Raw genomic sequence first — 20,926 nt, 5'->3', positions numbered from 1 at the left:
GCCCATTTTACCATCTGACTTTTAACTGTCTCTTCTTCCATTTCCAAGGATAGCAATATTGCATATACTTTCCCAATTAATTTGGCATTATCTAAATACAAAATTTTGCTCCATTCGATTTTTTTGACATCCAATTCGAACCCGATTGTCTTTTTGTCCATTTTAAATCTCTCATAAATTTGCCTATATGTGAACCAATTAATATTTGTTTCCTCAATGAGTTCTTCTCTTGTTTTCATTCTGACCTCTTCTCTTGTTTTTACCCACAGGTCTTCATCTCTTAGCCATCCAATCCCCTCGCTCGACTCTTTGCTACAGATGGCCTCGTGTGAAGAGACCCAGCCGCAAATCCTAGCTAAGGTATGTCTTTTATGTTTGTTCCACGTTTCAAAGAGGGGTTTTCTAATGGCATGGTTTGTAAATGATTTGCTAAGTGAACTGTTTCCATAAACCAGATAGCAATGCCATCCCACATTAAGATCATCTCCCTCCAATTCCAACAACGTTTTGTTTGACAATGTCATCCATTCTCTTACCCAAACTAAACTACATGCTTCATCATAAAGTTGCAGAGAGGGTAATCCCAGACCACCTTTTTCTCTGTTGTCTTGTAGATTCTCTTTGCTCCTCCCCAATTGCCTCCACTAAGCAATCTCTTAATCTTTTAGATAGGATAGCAGCGAGTAACTTATAATCATTGTTTAAAAGCGATATCGGTCTGTAGTTACTTGGACTTTCGAGATCTTTACCTTCTTTTGGTATTAAGGAGATGTCTGCTTCTTTCCATGAGTTTGGTATGTTATCTTCCAAGGCTTCGTTCATCACTTGTTGAAGAGGGGAAGCTACTTCATCAATAAACTCCTTATAAAAAGATATTGGGAGGCCGTCGTTACCTGGTGCTTTTCCAGCTTTCGCATTCGTAATTGCTTCTCTAATTTCTTTTATCGTAATTGGTCTATTTAGTTCCTCCTTCTGCTTTCCTTGGATATTTCGAGGTTTTACAATATCCAGGTACTTTTCTATTTCGTCTAATTCAACTGTTTTTTCTCTATACAGGTTTTCAAAGAAGTTTTGGAATTCTCTTTTGATGTCTTCTTGCCGGGTAAGTGTTGATTTCCCTTTTTTTATTTTGGCAATTACTTTTCTCTCTCTAATTCTTCTTAACTGGAAGGCCAGCCATTTCCCCACTTTGTTAGCATGTTCAACATTTTTCTGTTTCACTAGTTTTAGTCTTTTTTCCAGTTCTAAAGTCATTTCAGCATCTAACTGTTTCTGTAAAATTTTTATCTCTTTCTGAATAATTTTGTTTCTTGGGTATTTCTTTAGTTCGTTTTCTTTTCCCCTCAGTGAGTTGTTTAATTTTTTTCTTCTATCTTTCTTACGTTTCCACCAAATTGAATGTTGCTGAGTAAAGAAACCCCTCATAGAAGCCTTGCAAGCATCCCACACCATACTCATTTTGACCTCACCATTCGAATTTACCTTGAAGAAGAATTTTAACCATTCTTTGCCTTTCCCCACAATTTCCCTATCTTTGAGCAGATCTTCATTTAGTATAAGCCAATTCTTAATTTTCCTGGTTTCTCTGAACTCTATTACAAGGGGATTGTGGTCTGAAATAGTCCTATTGAGAGTCTCCATACTTGTAATTTCCTGGGTCAAGGTACTTGAAGCTAAACATAGATCAATCCTTGCTAGCGATTCATGTCTGTCTGAATAAAACGTAAAACTTTTACCCTCATCGTACAGATGTCGCCATACATCTATTAGGGAAAGATCCTCTTTTAGATCGGGAAGTTTACCCTGATCTTGTTTTATTCTTTTGTCAGATTTTCTGTCAATCATAGGATTGATTACACCGTTGAAATCTCCTATCATAATTATGTTTTCGTAATCGTAATTAGAGAGTTCCCTGTGTAATTTTGCATAAAAAGATCCTTTGCCTTCCTGGGGGCCATATATGCCAACGATCAATATTCTTTTTTCCCGCCCCCACATAGTACCCATTGGGGTCTGCAAATATAAATTTGGATTCTATATTATCATTAATATATAGGGTAACTCCTCTTTTACTCTTTCCAAATACTGAAGAGTACTCTTTACCAATGTTTGGATTTTTTAGTAATCTTACATCTTTTAATTTGATGCGTCTTTCCTGTAAGCATACAACATCTGCATTGTTTCTTTCCAAGAAGAGGAACACCTTTTTTCTTTTCTGGGGGGAATTCAAGCCTTTTACATTGAGTGATAATATTTTCATTTTTAGTAGAATTTATTATCTAAAAGTATACACTAGAAAAGACCACAACAGCTTTCATTGAGAATTAAAAATTTTTAATCGAATTTATTTAAACTTAGTTATACAAAACAGTGCTCGGTTTTATTCAAATTGTTTCGACTTACTTATTTACTTGGGGGGGGGGAAGAAAGTAGAATCAACAAAAAGATAATTTGACGTTAAGAGAACTATTTCCTAACTTCTCCATTCAAGTTGCTTCATCATTGCTTCCTCCCCCTTCGTCTTCTTCCCCCCCTCCCCTTCTTCTAGATCCCTCTTCAAGGCTTTTAAGAAAAGTTTTGCCTTCTCAACCGAGTTTAGTCTTGTTTTTTTCTGTTTCCATGTGACCACAAGACCTTCAACTTCCTCCCACCTGAAAGGGATTTTGCGTTGGTTAAGAACGTCCGTCAAACATTGATATTCTCTGCGCCTCTTCAATATTTGGCTCGGTATATCTTTCAGGATAATTATTTCTTGATCATCCACCATTAATTTAGTATCGTAGCTTTGATTTAGGACCAAGTCCCTTGTCTGCTTTCTCACAAAATATACCATTACGTCCCTGGGCAAAGTCTTTGTTTTAGCTACTCTAGAGCTTAATCTATAAGCTCGGTCAATTTCCCAGGGAAACTGTTCCTCTGGTTCATTTACAAATCCGGCCAGTATTGGGCAAAGCAAAGTGTAGAGATTTTCGTTTGTGTTCTCTTTAAGGCCTCTCAGTTTCAGGCAATTTTCTCTCTCTTTGACCAAAATTTTCAAAAATGTATTTTGGTCTTCTTCTCTCGTTCTTTCGGCTCGGTCAACTGTTTCCTCTGTTGCTTGCACTTCTATCTTTAAATCTTTAATCCTTCCGTTAATTGAGTTAAATTCGTTCTCTATTTGGTCTAATCTTGCATTTAATTGCTTAATTTCCGCCTTTAATTCAGTTTTAACCTCTTCTTTTGAAGCTTGGATTTCTTTACTTGTTTCCTGTTGCAATCTCCTCATTTCCTCAATTAGTGCATCATTGTGTTCAGGGAATTTTGGTATCGAATCATTCGATGTTCTCCTTGCATTTCCTGGCTGATTTGAATTCAGCGCTGCAGTTTTCCTCGTATTCATCATCTTTAGGCAAGAAGAAAAGAGGGTGGGTTGATAAGAGAGAATTTCTTTTATAGTTAAAAATAACAGGGTTGTATTGCTAATTTAATTTGAAGATACAGTAAGCCAAGAATCAAACTTATTCTACTGGTTTTTCAAGTTTTATAATGAGAAGGAAAGAGGGAAAAAAATAAAAAATCCCAAACTACTTTCTTTTCAAATGTATCCTGGTTTGCTATTGAGGTTGGATTAGTCGCTTTACTTAAAATTCAATAGAAAAAGGTGTGTTTTAGTACTTAAGAATTGGTGATGGAATTTCACCACTGCAAGTTGGTCTAATTATGCACTTAAATTGAAAAGAAGGATCCAAGAAAAAAGAAAGAAGAAACAAGCAATTTTCTACAATGTTAATTCTAAGCTCTAGTGATTCTAATAGTTCTTTCGCTTATTTCACTTGACAAAAAAGGTCCTAACAATGTATCTCAATAACAAAGTTCTATACAATCTTCCACAATAAACGTACACTACTTTATAATTCACTTACAAAGCATTCAAGACTAAATTGCAGTTTCCAAGTTTTCAACTGGAGTGTGTTGAACACGAATCTCAAGTAGGCTTTAATACCAAGATAGAGAAACAAGAGGAAATCAGAAGTTATGTTTCACCAAAATACTCTAACAATTCTGGGTCTCAAGAAATATTTTATGTTAGCCAAGAGAGATAATTGAGATAGGGGAGGGGGTATAAAGAGACACAGGAAAGTACCATTTAAAAGGGTTTTGCTCTCTAATCCCCCTCTTCTTAAGCTCTAACAGTTAGATCTTTAGCCTGCTTCAGCAATATTATTATAAATGTGATAAGAATTAGTAGTGGATATTAGTATCAAGCTTCTTACACCATTACCCACCTTTGGGGGTGTAAGTATCAATTTTCTATCCCAATTTCTCACATCGAATTAACAAATCAGTTGCAATACACTTACACAACACCTGGAGATATGCACTGTATCCTTCACCTTTACCAGTTAATGCAAGGATTACAAGTATGCTTTTTTATTATATATTTTTTCCTTTCCCTCCAAGAGAAAGGGAAGGGAAGCAGCCAAGAGAATAGAGGAAGCAAGGGAAATGGAAAGAGAAGGGAACAGCTATAAGCCACTAAAACAATTTAGCTTTCAGAGGAAACAAATAGTTTACAAAATAGCCAGCAATTAATATATATTACTAAGTATAAGTTGGGGAGAAAGAGAGGGGGAAAAAGAAAGAAAGAGGAAAATAGGAAGGAGAGGTAGAGATGGCCAAACCAGAAATGGGAGAGTTATTCTTTCCCTGACTCAGCGTCTCTCTCTCCGCCTCTCCCACACTTCAATAGTAGCCGAGGGGGCCTTATCAGTCAGTCTTCAGATCATTTGCTGCAGCTGGGCTTGATGCTTCCAGGTTCTCTCTCTCCTCGCTCTGTTGCAGAGCTTAATTGTAGTTCTTAGTTGACTTGAAAAAATTAACCTTTTCCTTTACAATGGACTGGTCAGCTGGGGAAAAAAACAACAACAACGGCCAGGCAAGCCGCCAGACGGTATTTGATGTATTTCACAGTCTTTCTACTCCCCTCCAAAAACCTCTTCTGACTCCAAAGGGTCCGTTCTCCACAGTTCCTCTGTCTTTTATCCAGCTCCAGCAGACTTTTCCGAAATAAACGTCAATCTTTTCAGTCAGGTTTTTCCACAATGCTAGAAATCTAAACAATGCCTGAACCCTTACAGTCCTCCATATAGCATCCAAAAATCCTCCAAATGACAGCGTCTAAAAAGTCCTCCGGGTAACAGCGTCCAAAGGGTCCTCTCAATAACAACATCCAGAAAGTCCTCCAAGTAACAACATCCAAAAAGAAGCAAACAAACAAATGGGGAAACCCCTTTATCTTAGTGATTTAAAGCTTGATGTCGCTCCTGTCCTTCTCTGTCGCGAGGTTAAAGGCAGGGTTACAATTTCGTGATAGTTCCTTGCTGGTAGTTCCGCAATTCCCAACACAGATTACAACTTAAACAATTTAAAAGTGGTGGCGTTGCATTCAGCGTAAGCCGCGGCTTGTGCCTGCTCTCCGCGGCCGTGGTCGCTCCCTGTCCGTGCCGTTCCTTCGTCCCGCTCTGGCAAATGGAGGCAGATTAAAGAAAATCAAATGGAACGCCGGATCTCGGTGAGCCCCTCTGCTTCCCCTTTATCGGGGGGACACTTTCAGGTCGGTGGTACCTTACCCCACCGCCTCCGTCGCCGCGAAACCGCGATCCTCCCTCCGGAGCCTCTCTTCGGAGGTGATCGAGGCGCCGCCATGCCACCGGAAGTCTCTCTAATTCTGTTATTGAGTGCTTCTAAAACGAAAATGAACAACCGTGGAGATAGTGGGCATCCCTGCCTCGTGCTTTTAGTGATCTTAAATCCTTTTGTTTTGCTATAATTCACAATTATTCTGGCACTTTGTTCTTCGTAGATTTCTCGAATCCATGTATCAAATTGGGTTCCTACCTTCGCTTCTTCCATCACGGTATACATGATCTCCCAGCTGATGTTATCGGATGCCTTCTCCAGGTCCATAAATACAAGTGCCAGACTTTCCCCGTTATTTCTTTCATCATATTCTATGGTATTCAGAATTACTCGTATGTTCTTTTTTAATTGTCTGTTAGGTAGAAAACCAGCTTGTTCTTCTTGTATCCACTCTGCTAATATCCTTTGTAATCTTTCTGCTAAGATTTTTGCAAATAGCTTATAGTCCGTCTTAAGCAGAGAGATTGGCCTATAGCTTTCCACATCCGTCGGATCTCTGCCTTCTTTGGCTATTAGGGAGATGTTCGCCTGCTTCCATGATCCTGGATGTTTTTGTTTCCCAATTTCGTTCAATGTTAGTTTGTATGGTATTATTAGTTGTTCTTCAAATTTTTGATAGTATTCAACCGGGAATCCATCTGGGTCTGGAGTTTCCCCTTTTTTGCTATTCTTAATAACCTTGTTATTTCGGCTACAGAAATTGGTCTCTTCAGTATATCTCTCTGCTGGTTATCAAACTGCTTTATGTTTGATTCCTTCAGAAACTCCTGTATGCTCTGTTTTGAGATGTTCCCTCCTTTATACAGCTGTTCGTAGAAGTCTAGAAACTCTTTCTTTATTCTTTCTTGGTCCGTGGAAAGTACTTTTTCTTGGGTTTTAATTTCAGGAATGATGTTCCTTGCCCTTTGTTTTTTCAGTCTGTGTGCCAACCATCTGCCTGGTTTGTTTGCATCTTCGAACTGCATTTGTTTCCTATATTTAATTTTCCTATCTATCTCTTCATTTTCTTCTATTTGTTTTTTAATCGTTTTAATCTCTTTTGTAATTCTTAGTTCTATTTTCACTTAGTTCTATTTCTTTCTTTTTCAACATATCATACATCAGGTTCAGTTTTTCTTTCTTTTCTTTCTTTAGTATGAAGTTTTGTTGCATAAAAAAGCCTCTCATGAAGGCTTTGGAGGCTTCCCATACTGTTGTTGCGTCAATATCAGGCTTCAGGTTTTCTTCAAAGAATAGTTGAATGCTTTCTCTTGCTTTTCCCACAATCTCTTCTTTATATAGCAGAGCTTCATTTAGTCTCCATGCATATTCATTTTTCATTGTTTTGATTAGTACTGTCAAAGGACTATGGTCAGATATTGTTCTCGGTTCTGCATCCATTCTTAGGATATCTTTACATAGAGTTCTAGAAGCATAGAACATGTCAATCCTAGAGAAAGATTTATGTCTTCCAGAAAAGAAAGTAAAATCTCTAGAGTCTCTATATTTAAATCTCCAAACATCCTGCAATGTTTGTTCTTCAATTAGATCTTTAAAGGCCTTTGGGAGTTTTTTAATCTTTCTTTCTGATTTTCTATCCATTTCTGGGTTAACTACTCCATTCCAATCTCCCATAATTAAAGTCTTTTCATAATTAAGCTTAGATAGCTCCTCGTTCAAATTCATATAAAACTGGTCCTTTTTATCCAATGGGGCATAGATGCCCACCATCAAACATTTTCCATTCTGTAGTGCTACATCTAGGCCTAGGTATCTGCCTTTTTGTCTTTAAATACTATCTTCGCTTTAAGTCTGTTATCAACATAGAACAACACACCATTCTTTTTCTTTTCATTAGCTGACATATATTCATTTCCCAACTTTCTATTCTTAAGTAATCGATTATCTTTTTCTTTTATATGAGTTTCTTGTAAACAAATCACGTTTGCACTAAGTTTTTTGACATAATGAAACACTTTACTCCGTTTTTGTGGAGAGTTCATACCCCCATGTTCCATGATAATATTTTCATTTTTTCCATTTTGTCTCTTAATTTTAATTCTATATTTATCTTAGATGATCTAATAATACCTTATTCTCTAGATCTCTCCTTCCTCTTCCTCCGAAAAGGAGCCATTGTTGAGTATCCTTTGGGTTCGTCTGGTCAACCAATTACAAATCCATGTAACAGTTGCCTTGTCCATATTCTATGATGTGGGGTGCACTATAAACCTTTCAATAAATGAACAGGGATTGCAATCCTACATATACATATTATCAGACATAACTCCAGAGAATGTTAGCCTTTTGGATGCCAGAAGGTTCCTCTCATTCTTCAATGCAAGAAGCAACACCTCAGCTGCCTTCTAGAAGATAAAGCAAAAAGGCTTCCAAAAGGACTGAAGCTTTGGGCAAGTCACACTCTCTCAGCCTCAAAGGATGGCCATGGGAAACCCACTCTGAAGGAACCTGCCAAGAAAACCCCTTCAGAGATTCCCCTCCGGTCACCATAAGAGCTGGAAACAACTGGAAGGCAGACCCCAAGAACAACATTGGGAAACAGGTGCAAGTCTTGCCTTGGGCAAGTGCAATGACTGGGCTCCAGTCAATGGAGATCTTCTTCAGGCAGTAAAAGGAGGTTTATGAAAATACAGAGGGACATCACTGCTACGGAAGGCTCTCTTGACCAATCACAGACCAGGATAAAGGTTCTTCTGGAAGCTTCCGTGAGAAGGAGATATAAGGCCTGAGAGACCAAGAGACAGTTGGGGGAATTGTGTCGGTTGGAGATCGAGAGAGAGAGAGAGTTAAGGAGTGGATCTTGGAAGTTAGTCTCAGAATCGGACGCTTGGGTTTATTTGTTTTTTTAATAGCTTGTATGAATTGAACATTATATACTTACAAATATTGTACCTGCAAGATTCTTAATATCTTGTATAACTGATATTTTAGTTATATTTTGTTATTTATAATGAATATCTCCTTAGAGTATCTACTACTTGACACTCCTTTTACACGTCTCTTGGCTCGGTTGATGCTTGGAAGATCAGTAAAGAAGTAGAAATAAGGTCCCTTAACCGGTCCCAGTGTAGGTTAAGGGAAATCCTTTTATAATTCACTGGATGATGGCAGTGTGATTTAAGGAATTTAAGGGTCTGCTGGACTAAGAGCCATAATGTCTCAATGTCTAATTAACAATTTGTAAGCCACTCTGATAGCTTTTTGGCTGAAGAGGGGTATAAAATTATTATTATTATTATTATTATTATTATTATTATTATTATTATTATTATATTACAGTATTATTATTATTATTATTATTATTATTATTATTATTATTATATTACATTATTATTATTATTATTATTATTATTATTATTACAGGGCCGCGGTTTGGGTGCTTGGACCACAGGAGATCATCACAGTGAGTCAGTTGGAAAAGCCCATCTCACTCCAGAAAATGAAGGTACTTGAGGAGTTTGCACTCTACGTCTTTCTGTAATAATAACTACAAAAATGATAATAACATTTGGGATGTTTAGTTTTTTAAAATCAAATAATGCAGATTTAAATGCTGCTTTAAAACCTCTTTCCATCTGCCAGCTTTGCGCTGGTTTTGGGGGGAAATGAGAAAGTGTTGGCAGGGAGGGACTGCCAACAGAATTAGGGGATGCATTGCAGGCTATGGACAATTTGCGGCCAAGTAAGGTCCAAAACACACAGCAGTAATAGTCCAGTCTGAGAGCATATTAACTGCCCTGGCCCAGTGCTAGGGAATCCTGGGAATTGGAGTTTATTGTGGCCCCAGAGCTCTCTGACAGAGAAGACTCAATGTCTCACAAAACTACATTTCCCAGAATTCCCTAGCACTGAGTCAGGGCAGTTAAAGCAGTCTCAGATTGGATTATTGCTGCAGTGTGTTTTGGACTTAGGTGACCCTTGGAAAGTCACACTCTCTCAGCCTCAGAGAATGGCAATGGCAACCCATCTCTGAAGAAACCTGCCAAGGAAACCCCATGATAAGGTTGCCTTAGGGTTGCCATAAACTGGAAATGACTTAAAGACACACATGAAGAACAAAAAAAGTCTGCAATTATTTCACAGGTTGTACATGGGAATGGGAGGCAGTGTGGTGCAGTGGTTTGAGTGTTGGGTTAAATCTCTGTGGGCCAGGGTCCAGTACCCCACTCCACCATGAAACCAGCTGGGTCCCTTGGGCAAGAAGTCACTCTCTCAGCCTCAGGGAAAGCAATGGCAAACCTCCTCCGAACAACTCTTGCCAGGAAAACCCCAGGAGAGGCTCCCCAGAAGTCGGCAATGACTTGGAGCCACTCCACAAAAAACTACAAAGCCTCACGAAAGAGCCAGCATGGTTTAGTGGCTGGAGCATTGGACTATGACCCTGGAGCCAAGGGTTCAAATGCCCTCTTGGCCTCGGAAACCCACTGAGTGACCTTAGGCAAGTCACACTCTCTCAGCCTCAGAGGGAGGCACTTGCAAAACCACTTCTGGACAAATCTTGCCATGAAAAGCCTGCAAAGGGCTTCCCTTAGGGTCGCTATAAGTCAGAAATATATTGGAGGCACACAATGACAACAAGAGAAGTAACATCACTAACAGGACTTAATCACACCTCATAAGCCAGGTAGGGAGAAAGGAAGGAAGGAAGGAAGGAACTATTAACAATGTATCTGGCCAAGAAGACATGGGTGTTGTAGCCCTCAATTCAGAGGGATTGGAGGGGGCTTACTGCAGGGCAGGGCCCCCTCCTCTCTCTGGCCATGTGGATGCTGGGAGACCCAGTCCAGAAAATACACTTTAAATCCCTTTGGCAAGAGAAAAGGGTACTACAGTCGGCCCTTCTTAGACACGGATTTTTTATACACGGATTCAAGCATACACGGTTTGAAAATGTTCCAGAAAAGTATAAATTTACCTTGATTTTCCATTTTTTATAAGGGACACCATTTTGCTACGTCATTATATTTAATGGGACTTGAGCATACACGGATTTTGTTATACACGGGGGATCTTGGAACCAAACCCCAGCGTATAACAAGGGTCCACTGTACTGCCTTTCAGATCCAGTTTGCCCCAAATCCTTTATGAGGCCAGAAGCCCCTTTGTTAGGAAGTGAACACCGAATATCTCAGGAAGGCTCTAGATCTCCCAAGGCCCCCTCCCTCCAGGACCTCCTTCCACTCTTCCCCTCAGTCGCTCTCTCTCCCCTGATGGCCTCAAATGTCAACTGCCGAGCGCTCAGACAGAGGAAGCCATTTTGTGCTCCATTGGCTATTTTGTGTTCTGGCAGCATTTTGTGTCTTGGCAGCTGTTTTGTGTTCCAGAGAACATTTTGTGTTCTGGTGGCCATTTTGTGTTCTGGAAGCATTTTGTGTTCTGGCAGCTATTTTGTGTTCCAGCGGCCATTTGGTGTTCTGGCAAACGTTTTGTGTTCCAGCGGCTGTTTTGTGTTCTGGCAGCCATTTTGTGTACCAGAGGGCATTTTGTGCTGCTTATTCCTGCATGGCACAAGGAGGCTGGAATGGATGACCCTTGGGGGATCCTTTCCAACTCTAGGCGCTCGGATTCTCTTCTCTCCTGAGTTTATGGAGGGCTAATGACTTTTGTGCATCAAACTCAATTGGCACCAATTACAGAAGTGTGTCCTATTCTCATTTGGGGACTTTCGGCCTTCGCCTTCCCCACTTCAGCCTTTCTTGACCAAAAAGAATTTTGCAGAACTTAGAAGCTTCCATCTTTTTCTGGGCTCAGAACAGGTCAATATGGGAAGTACTTTGTGGTCCAGGCCTCTGGCCACTCTGTTTGGGCTCCCTTCCGACTTTGATGCCCTTATATCCTCCATTAGGGATTCCCTAAAGGCCTCCAACTGCCCACTGCAAAGCGCTGATGCGGAGGCAGCCATTTTGTTCTGACAGCCATTTTGTGTTCCGGCAGCCATTTTTGTTCTGGTCTCCATTTTGTGTTTAGGCAGTGATTTTGTGTTCTGTCAGCTATTTTGTGTTTTGGTGGCCATTTTGTGTTCTGGCGGCCATTTTGTGTTCTGGCAGCCATTTTGTGTTCTGGCGGCCATTTTCTGGTGGCCATTTTTTGTTTTGGTGGCCATTTTGTGTTCTGGCAGCCATTTTGTGTTCTGGTGGCCATTTTTTCTTTTGGTGGCCATTTTGTGTTCTGGCAGCCATTTTTTGGTGGCCATTTTGTGTTCTGGAGGCCATTTTGTGTTTGGGTTGCCATTTTGTGTTCTGTCAGCCATTTTGTGTTCTGGAGGCCATTTTGTGTTTGGGTTGCCATTTTGTGTTCTGGCAGCCATTTTGTGTTCTGGTGGCCATTTTTTCTTTTGGTGGCAATTTTGTGTTCTGGCAGCCATTTTTTGGTGGCCATTTTGTGTTCTGGAGGCCATTTTGTGTTTGGGTTGCCATTTTGTGTTCTGTCAGCCATTTTGTGTTCTGGAGGCCATTTTGTGTTTGGGTTGCCATTTTGTGTTCCGGCTGCCATTTTGTGTTCTGGAGGCCATTTTGTGTTCTGGCAGCCATTTTGTTCTGCTTGTGACTGTGGGGAATAATGTTCCAGAACCTTCTCTGAGCCTCAGTTGAACAGAGGCATCTCTTTCTCTCCTGAGGCTCCAGAGTCAGAAGGAGGCCAGGCTCCTTGGGCCAAAAGGAAGGAAGTGTGTCCTTTGTGTGTCTTTTGTGTCTCTTTTCTGAGAGGGTTTTCTTATTACACAGCTCTGCTCCTTCTGGGGAACATGGGTTTTAAAAGGGATCAGAAACAGGGAGGATAGTTTTAATACAAGCCTTATTCTTCTTCTTCACAAACATGGGGCTTTGGCTTCTAAGAGGAGGCTAGTCCCCCAAACAAGGCCAAAAGTGGCTCCTTTGGGAGGTTTTAAACCTCTCCCCAGTTTTCTTATTAATAGATTTTTATGCATGAAGGAAGTTGACAAACCAGACCATCTCATATTACCAAGAATGAAAGAAACAAATATAGAAACAAACAACAAAAAATAAGGATTAGACAGAAAAGCAAAGTGCTTATTTTTTGAAAAGTAAAACCATTATTAAGAGGGTAAAACCAGACTTGGGTGCTTGTACCCTTTTACACTTAGAGGAAGGGCCTGAGGAAGAGGAGGAGGAGGAAGGCTCAGAGGAAGAGCCTAAGGAGGAGGAGGAGGAGGACGAGGAGGAGGAAGGCTTAGAGGAAGGGCCTGACGAGGAGCAAGAGGAGGAAAAGGAAGGCTTAGAGGAAGGGCCTGAGGAGGAGGAGGAAGGCTTAGAGGAAGGGCCTGAGGAGGAGCAAGAGGAGGAAAAGGAAGGCTTAGAGGAAGGGCCTAAGGAGGAGGAGGAAAGCTTAGAGGAAGGGCCTAAGGAGGAGGAGGAAGGCTCAGAGGAAGAGCCTAACGAGGAGGAGGAGGAGAAAGGCTTAGAGGAAGGGCATGAGGAGGAGGAGGAGGAGGAGGAAGGCTTAGAGGAAGGGCCTGAGGAGTAGGAGGAAAGCTTAGAGGAAGGGCCTGAGGAGGAGGAGGAGGAGGAGGAGGAAGGCTTAGAGGAAGGGCCTAAGGAGGAGGAGGAAAGCTTAGAGGCAGGGCCTGAGGAGGAGGAGGAGGAGGAAGGCTTAGAGGAAGGGCCTGAGGAGGAGCAAGAGGAAGAAAAGGAAGGCTTAGAGGAAGGGCCTAAGGAGGAGGAGGAAAGCTTAGAGGAAGGACGTGAGGAGGAGGAGGAGGAAGGCTTAGAGGAAGGGCCTGAGGAGGAGAAAAAGGAAGGCTTAGAGGAAGGGCCTGAGGAGGAGCAAGAGGAAGAAAATAAAGGCTTAGAGGAAGGGCCTGAGGAAGAGGAGGAGGAGGAAGGCTTAGAGGAAGGGCCTGAGGAGGAGGAGGAAGAGGAAGGCTTAGAGGAAGAGCCTGAGGAGGAGGAGGAGGAAGAGGAAGAGGAAGGCTTAGAGGAAGGGCCTGAGGAGGAGGAGGAGGAAGGCTTAGAGGAAGGGCCTGAGGAGGAGGAAGAGGAAGGCTTAGAGGAAGGGCCTGAGGAGGAGGAGGAGGAGGAGGAAGAGGAAGAGGAAGAGGAAGGCTTAGAGGAAGAAGGAGAATTAGAAGAAGAAGCAACTTCTTGGCAGAATACTTTTTGGTTGTTGCTTATTATTATCATTAAATTTTATTTATTTATTTATTTATAAAGTTTTAAAAAGACTTATTTATAAAGATAATCTCAGGGAGTCTCTATATCTTCAGATCAGGAAAACTTTTAGGTGTTGTTAAGGTTTGGAAATGCTGTTTGGGGTCCCTTCTGGCTTTGGGGCCCTTTCATCCCCCATTTTGGGTTCCCTGAAGGCCTCCAACTGCCAAGCGCAGAGGCAGAGGCAGCCATTTTGTGTTCCGGCTGCCATTTTGTATTCTGGGGCCATTTTGTGTTCTGGCAGACATTTTGTTCTGCTTGTGACTGTGGGGAATAATGTTCCAGAACCTTCTCTGAGCCTCAGTTGAACAGAGGCATCTCTTTCTCTCCTGAGGCTACAGAGTCAGAAGGAGGCCAGGCTCCTTGGGCCAAAAGGAAAGAAGTGTGTCCTTTGTGTGTCTTTTGTGTCTCTTTTCTGAGAAGGTTTTCTTGTTACACAGCTCTGCTCCTTCTGGGGAACATGGGTTTTAAAAGGGGTCAGAAACAGGGAGGATAGTTTTAATACAAGCCTTATTCTTCTTCTTCAAAAACATAGGGCTTTGGCTTCTAAGAGGAGGCTAGTCCCCCAAACAAGGCCAAAAGTGGCTCCTTTGGGAGGTTTTAAACGTCTCCCCAGTTTTCTTATTAATAGATTTTCAGGCAAGAAGGAAGGAGACAGACTGACCGTCTCATATTACCAAGAATGATGTATACAATCATACAAACAAACAACAACAACAAGAAGAATAAGGATTAGACAGAAAAACTGCTTATATTTTTGAAAAGCAAAACCATTTTTACAGGACAAAAATTAGACTTGGGTGCTTCTATCCTTTTACAACAGACCTAGGTTTTATCTGCATTATAGAAATGATTCGGATCGAAGCCGGTTTAAATCTGCTGGCTCCATCCTATGGAATCCTGGGATTTGTAGTTTGTTGTGGCATGAGAGCTCTCTGGCAGAGAAGGCTAAGTGTCCCAAAGGTAAAAATCCCAGGATTCCATAGCACTGAGCGGTTAAAGTGGTGTCAAAGTGCCTTATTTCTACAGTGCGGATGCAGCCTTCTTGGGAAAGATGCTGATGGTGGGGAAAAGCACTGGGGACTCTGGAGGTTTCAGCAGATTATTTGTTCATTTATTTATGATGCACTGATTTCACATCTAGCTACAGGGACATAACCAGGGCCCTCTCCAAATTCCCATCCCCTAATCCAGTGATGGTGAACCTCTTAGAGGCCGAGTGCCCAAACTGCAACACAAGACCCACTTATTTATTGCAAAGTGCCATGTCCCTCTGGCTTTCTAGTAACAAACTCTGGCAAACTCTGTGCTGGGGCGATGGAACATGTGCACAGAGAGGGCTCTGAGTGCCACCTCTGGCACGCGTGCCATAGGTTCACCATCACACTCTAAGAAGGCATGGAGTATCTGTTGTGTAGGGGAGCTAGGTCCAGGGGGCTTTGTTTGGTAAAGAGGGAGGAAGGGCATGCCCACCTCTGCATCGGCCCAAAGGAGGCATATGTCACCTGCGTATATAACCAGCAGGATGCTGTTCTCTATGTCTTTGAGTGCTGCAGGGTTTCTCGCCAAGCAGATCCTAACCCTGGTCCCTTTTCTCAGGAACCTCATCTCGGCCTCCTTGGACACGGCTTTGGGGCTTCTCTTGCTGGAAGTGACTCAAGTGCAGGACCACCAGGAACCCCTGTCCACCTGATGGCCGACACAGAGGCCAAGCGAAGGGAGTTGGGCTCCAACAGAAAGAGGCTGCCGAGGTACAATAGCTCTTCGGTGAGTCACTATCCTAATAGCTTCATCTGTGTCACTGCTGGGTCAATTTATGAAAGGAAGCAAATAAAATACTGCCCGAGTTTGGCAGAGACAGTCCTGGTTAATCCTCTGTCACCCCGTTATTTCGGGGGCTTTTAAAATGTCCTGGTTTCTTTATCCTCCTCCCACTTTCCCCTTTCTTCAGCTCATTTCAATTTCTGCATAAGGAGTGCCAAGGAGTTTGCAGCCCATCAACTCAAAATTGGGGAGAGGAGAGGAAAGAAGGAAGATATGGCCCTTCCCAGGAGGCTGAAGCAAAAGCAAGCTGCTGTGCCCTTTCTAGTTTGCGTGATCTTCCTCATAAACAACGTTGGCCATCTTCACTGCCTTCTGGGTTGCTTGTCCACATGTGTCTTGCTTTTCCATCTGTGAAATGTTGGGGGCTATGGGAGAACATCTCTGGATCTAAATATGGGGTGGGCCCAGTGGCCCTCAAGCCCAGAGTGCTCCCCAGAACTGTTATTAAAAACGACGTTTGCCTCTCAAATGTGGCAAGAAATATCTAAATGCACCATAATTCTTTGGTGGCTAAAGGTACTGTATGTGTTGGGAATGTCAGTCTCCTAATCCATCATCAGTATCCCAGCCATGGCCTAAATTATATTGTGTATTATATTGTATATTATATTGGAAAGATTCAAGATAAACTGAGTCTCAAAGGCAGTAGCTTTTTTCTTGCTGACAGAATTTAAAGTTTATTTCCTGGACTGAATTCTAAAGTGATCAAATAATATTTGGATGCACCATGTGCTTTCCTCCCCTTTTGCTTAGTCACTCTGTGGATGAGGGCTATTTTCTGTTGCAGGTGACCTTTGCGGATGTGGCGATATATTTCACCGAGGACGAATGGAAACTGTTGACGAAGAAGCAGAGAATTATGTACAGTTATATAATGATGGAGAATTATGAGAATGTGGCCTCTGTGGGTAAGGAACCGGAATCCACTAGCATTATAGAATCATAGAGATGGAATAGACCACAAGGGCCATCCAGTTCAACCCACTTCTGCCATGCAGGAATACACATTCCAAGCACCATCCAGCCTCTGTTGAACGACCTCCAAAGAACCCACCAAACTCTAAAGGAGTATATTCCACTGTCGAAGAGCTCTTACTGTCCCAAATTTCCTCCTAATGTTTAGGTGGAACCTCTTTCTCTCTGGCTTGCATCCATTGTGGTGTCTCTTTTTCTCTGTAGCAGCAGAAAGCAAGTTTGCTCCATCCTCAATGCAACCCTTTCCAATATTTAAACATGGCTATCATATCCGCTGTTAATTTTCTTTTCTCCAGGGTAAACATACCCAGCTCTCTAAGCCACTCCTCATAGGGCTTGATGGTTTCCAGATCCTTCACCATTTTGGTTGCCCTCCTCTGGGCATGTTCCAACTTGTCAACATCCTTTTTGAATTGTGGAGCCCAGAACTGGACACACGATTATTCCAAGTGAGGCCTGACCAAAGCTGAATAGAGTGGCACTATTACTTCCCTTGATCTAGAACAGGGGTAGGCAACCTTTTTGAGCCGGGGCCCGGGTTGCTGTCCCTCAGACAACTGGCGGGGCTGAAGCCAAAAAATAAATAATTAAATAATTTTTTAAAAATTAAAGAAATAAATAAACCGGGACAAATGTAGGACAACATTTTCAAATGGTGGACACTTTTTTTTAAAAAAAGTGGAGGACACGCAAAAATTTTTTTGCTGATTTTTAATTTTTTTTTAATATAAATGCATGTTTCTGAGGCATCTATAGACAATTGCCTCCTTGCCCCTGCGCGCGAGAGGCCAAAGGCCTCGGCGCCAATCGGTGGCAGGACCGGGCTGAGGCCGGTCCCATGGCCTCGCCGTGCTGCATCTGGCCCACGGGCCGCAGGTTGCCTACCCCTGATCTAGAAACTATACTCATATTGATGCAGCCTAGAATCACATTGGCCTTTTTAGCTGCCGCATCACACTGTTGGCTCATGTTCAACTTGTGGTCTACTAGGAGTCCTAGATCCCTTTCAAGCGTAGTTTAATTGTGATAGCAATATCCTGTAGAATATTTGAATCTGTAGTTTAGTGAGGCACTATTGCTCTCCACTTTATAAAGATTCTAAATACCCCATTGTAAACTGCTTGTGTGGTTCATCCGGAATGGTATTGAGGTTTAGGGGGGAATTGTTAGTAGTTTAAATGCTAGTAGTTTTAAGTAGTTGGTAAGGATAGTGGGGCCTAGAACGGTTTGGGGGAAGGAAGCAGTTCTGGAGGCTTAACTGACTGGTTTGTGAGCTTTGAGTGGCAGACATGCCCCGGGGGAGAGGCATATGTGAACGGTGGAAGAAGAAGGCAAGAGGGATCTTGGTAGCCAGACTGTTTAGGGGCTGAAGGGGGAGGAAAGGGGAGGAGTGTGAAGGTAGTTAACGACGGAGGGAAAAGGTTTCAACGCTTCAGATACTGCTTAGACGTCTTAATGGACGCTTCTGCCTGAGTTTCTCAATAAACCTTTTGGTGCAAGGAAAAGACTATTTAATTCTGAAACAGTTGACATACTCTCTGACCTTGGGTTCTCAGACTCTGTTCTCGACTGGTTTAGATCTCATTTATCAGACAGATCTTTTGCAGTGGTTGCCGGTGGTCAAACTTCATCTCCTGTTCCCTTATCTGTTGGAGTTCCCCAGGGCTCTGTTCTGGGTCCCCTTCTGTTTTCTCTCTACACACTGTCCTTAGGTAAACTCATCAGCTCTTTTGGTTTTTCCTACCATCTGTATGCCGATGTATCTTTCCGCCCCTGACCTTTCTCCAAGGCTTGAACAGCAAGTTTCGCCTTGACTCACAGCTGTCTCGCAGTGGATGCGCCATCGGCGTTTGAAGCTCAACATGTCCAAGACAGAGCTTCTTGTCTTTCCTCCTAAGCCCACCCTTCAACACTCCTTTTCTGTCTCTGTGGACAACATTTCTATTCAACCAGTCCAGCAAGCCCGCAGTCCTGGTTTTATCTTTGACTCTTCTCTGTCATGTATCCCTCAGATCCAGACCACAGCCAAGGCTTGTAGATTCTTTTCGTACAATATTGCCAAAATCCGACCTTATCTCTCTGCCTCTACTGCCAAGATCCTGGTCCATGCCCTAGTGGTCTCACGACTCGATTACTGCAACATCCTCCTGGCTGGGCTTCCTCTTTCTCACCTCCATCCTTTAATCTCTGTCCAGCGTTCAGCTGCACGCATTATCACTTCCACCCACCGCTCTGACCACATCTCTCCTGTGTTGGCATCCCTTCACTGGCTCCCCTCCCTTTCCGCATTCAGTATAAGCTCCTGCTGTTGACATTTAAAGCCCTCCATGGGCTGGCCCCTCCTTACTTATCAGACCTTATTTCTCCTCACCTTCTCACTAGAGCCCTCCGTTCTGGTGTGAGACTTGGGATTGTTCTGACCAATAATCCATGACAAACTTCAGGTAAATCAGAAAGTTTATTGAAAAAGATAAGGTAGAAACATTCCTGGGCACGTCTTTGAAAAGTCTAAAGCACACAAAGGAAAAGCCTCATTTTAAAAGGACACATTCCCCCCACCCTTTTTTCCCATTCCCTCCCAGATGTTCTCTCCAAATCACCCCCCCCCCCCTCACTCAGTGGATGCTTGGAGCCCTATATCAAAGCAACCCAATGCGGACACCATTTGGTCTCCGGAGATCCTCTGTCTTGTAAAAGCTATTCATGCTTGATTGATGGCTTGTACCTGTGGAACCTCTCTCAGTCATAATTCTTCCTCAGGGTGTGAAAGAAAGATTCCTTGTCTTGTTAGCCTATGTTTTGCTTACGTGACACCTTTGATTACAAATCATGGCCGCAGATGGGCATTTCCCATAATGCTTATTCAATTGAGTCCTACCGATACATACTTTTATTTAATCCATATATATATATATTGCTAAGACACTCTAATATCTATATTTATATATGATAGTATATATATATGTCTGTATGTATATATGTTCACTACTAAATATGATCAACAGCTTTACCCAATCTGCCTTCAAGCATTCCAACATACAACAAGGTAAAGATGGTATATACATATCATCAATGTGCATGTAACTAATTACTAACTTAGACGACTTAATCTAAACTCTTTACACTATCATGACAGAACCCAGAATGAATGAAAGGGTTCTGACACTGGTAGTCAAGGTCTGCTGTCCCAGCCCAGGATTTCCTCTGCCCCATCTCGTTTTCGCCCCTTTTCACTCTCTGCCCCTCACTCCTGGAACCTTCTTCCCCCGCGAGCAAGAGCCATCACTTCTTTAACCAGCTTCAAAACGGAGCTGAAGACCATCCTGTTCAGAGAAGCGTTCCCAGGCATTGCATAATTGTCACTTGCTATTTGATGTTCTTTTGTTGCCTGTTTTATTGAATCATTTCCTGTATTGCTATGTATTTTGTATGTATTATCCTACTAGAGAGGCCCCTTCCCCACCACCACTCCCTTCTCCTTTTGTGTCGTGTCTTTTTAGATTGTAAGCCTGAGGGCAGGGAACCGTCCAATTAAAAAGATTGTATGTACAGCGCTGTGTAAATTTACAGCGCTTTATAAATAAAAGTTAATAATAATAATTTAGTTCTGCCCCCAGATATCACACCAGTTCTAGGATTTTGTGGGAAGACAGCATGGAGATTAATGCATTTCTCACCCAAATAGTACTCAGCACATCTCTGAGTATGTTTCCTACCTTTTTTTTGGCCCTCTTCCAGCCTTTTGAGGTTCTGGAGAGACTTCTTGGGGAAAATATCTCCCTTGGCCCTGCAGTGGCTCAGAGAGGGCCCAACGGTAATAAAATGGCCTCCACTTCCCCAAAGGGATGCAATGGGATACTGAGGGGCAAAACATTATTCCTATTTTAAGGCAATACAATGTGCGATTGCCCCTGAGATACCCTGGGGCCAATGTGACCCCCCCAAACCCTAACAGTAGCCCACCCCTGTCTTATAGATATACAAGTAGATCTGAAGTTGAACATGAATCAACAGTGCGATGCAGCAGCTAATAAGGCTTCATTAATAGAAAGTATAGTGTCTAGATTAAGGGAAGTAATAGTGCTACTCTATTCTGCTTTGGTCAGGCCTCACCTGGAAGACTGGGAACCAGAATTCAAAAAGGATGTGGAGAAACTGGAATGTGTACGCTGTGTACGCTGTGTGAGGAGGACAACTAAAATGGTGAAGGGTCTGGAAACTATGCCCTATGAGGAACGCCTTAGGGAGCTAGGGGTGTTTAGCCTGGAGAAGAGACGGTTAAG

The 20,926-nt window shown here is 42.4% G+C and overlaps 1 long non-coding RNA gene across 1 annotated transcript; it reads left to right on the top strand.

The window, feature by feature from the left end:
• Nucleotides 1-8,370: 8,370 nt before the first annotated feature.
• LOC149305312 (uncharacterized) lies at nucleotides 8,371-15,609 on the top strand. Its single transcript, XR_016271767.1, has 3 exons — nucleotides 8,371-8,485; nucleotides 9,043-9,124; nucleotides 15,444-15,609. It is a non-coding gene; the product is annotated as an uncharacterized LOC149305312 (long non-coding RNA).
• The last annotated feature ends 5,317 nt before the right edge of the window (nucleotides 15,610-20,926 follow it).

The sequence above is a fragment of the Sceloporus occidentalis genome, unplaced genomic scaffold (assembly GCF_023333645.1).
Source record: "Sceloporus occidentalis isolate IW3139 unplaced genomic scaffold, rSceOcc1.0.p SCAF_12, whole genome shotgun sequence".
In the NCBI taxonomy this organism is placed as follows: domain Eukaryota; kingdom Metazoa; phylum Chordata; class Lepidosauria; order Squamata; family Phrynosomatidae; genus Sceloporus; species Sceloporus occidentalis.
This window is presented reverse-complemented; position numbering and strand designations above follow the sequence as displayed.